We start from the raw sequence: 2458 nt of genomic DNA on the forward strand, positions 1-2458 counted from the left end.
GCATCAGGAAGAAATGGTGGGCCTTGGACCTGATAATCTTATGAAGGAACCATTTGCAATGGGAACTATAAGGTCATTCTTATGTTATTGGTGCTGTTTATTTGTTGTCTTGTTCTTATTCAGTAGGCTTGCATGAACAAACAAAAAATCGCGCGAGTTTATTGAAAGCATAAGGAAATATATAACTACCCATGCCAGTATAGTCTCCTATGTGACCTCTCGGTAGCTTAGCAGTAAGTTATGAAGGCTTATGACGTTAAAATTCGGGTTTCGATACCCTCAGCGGTCAGAACACAGATTGCTCATTATGTAGCTTTATTTTTAACAACAAACAAAAACAAACAAACAAAATATATTATATTGTACAGTTAATAGCAAATTAGAACGGCGTAAATCAAATGCTTATTTACTTGCATACAATTACTTTAAGCAATATATGTATTTCTTGAATGGGATCATTTAGCAAAGTGTAGACACAAATAATTATTCCCAACATAGTATAAATAAACCTGAGTAATTACCAAACAATTAGAGTTTGTCTGGGTTAGTTAGTCACGCATGTTTATTCACGTGGTCTTAGTTACTGGTACTAGTTAACATTAAATACGCATTATGATACAATGGTCAGTCTAATATATTAATTAAGTTTGAACACTAAATTTCAACACCTTGAGTAATATTTCTCTGGATAAAAGCAAGAAAACAATGAAACATCTATTACGATAGATGCAGATTGCCATGTGCTCGTTTTCTAGAGAATTGTATAACATGTTGTGAAAAGTATATTTTCAAGAATTAATAAGAAAAAGTACTTGCGTTATCATTTATTGAATTTTCACAGAAGAGGTAGCAGAATTTGATTTAAGCTTTCAAAACAAAAAGATTGTATTTTTCAAGAACGAATAGAGTCAAATATAATATTTTGTTTGGGATAATAATTAGTTTAGAAAATACCATTCAGAAAGATAAATCATAGCAAAGCTAGCAGTGTTGTGCCTTAAGCTGTAATATGCTAGATTGATTAGTAAGATTAATCTGTACTTTTAACAAAATTTACACACACACACACACATATATATATATATATATCAGTTCAAGTGTGGATAAGCTAGATCTGTAAATTTAACGTAATTTAATTAAACCCAAAGGTTCAACTCCCCATAACACTTAAGCGTTTCAATATATTACCAGCAGCGTTCAGTGTGTATTTGTATTTGATGAACTTTATAATTAACGTTTTAAGTGAGATACTTCAAAACCTTTAAAGTTTGGTAACAGAGAAAGTTTAGAATGATAAGGTATATCTGAGAAGTATTATAAAAAAAATATACGAAAAAATAAAATATTTGGCTTTTGAACTTTATAGCACTATATAATCTTGAAAATTAATTTATTTGATAATATCTACTCTCAATAATGGAGGTATTAAAGTTTTCGAAGTAAAAGTAAGTACTTTAACTTTGTATCTGAGGTAGCCACCTAATGGGTTTATAGTAAAAATACTTTATCTTTTAATATATCAACCTGACACTAAAGATTTTTATAACTAAATAGGGAAAAAAGTAACTGAACTATGAAGCCACTACTTGCTATTAGCCAAGAGCATAGAAACCCTGTTCTAATAGCTAAAGCGTTTTAAAACAACACATACTTTAATCAGACTCTGAGTTCATCGTGGCATGTATTCCAGTAGTTTCTAGAATACGTTATGTTCAATTTTCTCCATTCTTCCCGCAATATCATCTCCAACTCCTTCAGTATTGAAGGTAAAGGAGTATGTGCTCTGACAGTATGCATGCCCCAACAAGTTCCAAAGATGATCAGTTTGGTAGCCAGGGAAGATGATGTAGCAATTACAAAAATATCGGCACAACTGATAGTGGCTTTGTTGTCTTGAAAATATTCATCGAATTGAGAATAAAAATGGAGTATGAAAGGTTACACTTGATCTCTGTTGATGCTTACATATTCTAAAGATGTAATGTGACTGTTCAGGCAGACTAGAGATCCAGTTCTAGCCACTATCCTACCCACAGCAGTTTACAAAGTGAAAACATCACCCAAGGGTTTTAAAGCTTCATGAGGCTGTCTCCCATCTGTAGAGAATAGCGTGAATTAAAATTCATAGGATCATAGGATGTATTTCTATTCGCCAGTAGTCCACTTCTGCTGGTTTGCACCACTTTAGACACACCTTTTTATGAAAAGCTGAATGCAGTGGTTTTTGGCGAGGACAATGGATCTCAAAATTAATCTCTTGCTCCATGGTTGATGCCATTTTTCAACTGCTGTAGCCACTGGTCTTCGTAGACCTTGCTAACTATCACTTAACTTCATCGTGGAGCAGTTTCTTCCATAGACTATTTCAGATTTTCGTTTAGATTTTTGTATAGACTTGTGAGATATGGTAATTTTGATTTCATAGTCAGTTCCATTTTTTGTTATTGAAGTTTAATCA

Source organism: Limulus polyphemus, unplaced genomic scaffold (genome assembly GCF_000517525.1).
Source record: "Limulus polyphemus unplaced genomic scaffold, Limulus_polyphemus-2.1.2 Scaffold130, whole genome shotgun sequence".
Taxonomy (NCBI): Eukaryota; Metazoa; Arthropoda; class Merostomata; order Xiphosura; family Limulidae; genus Limulus; species Limulus polyphemus.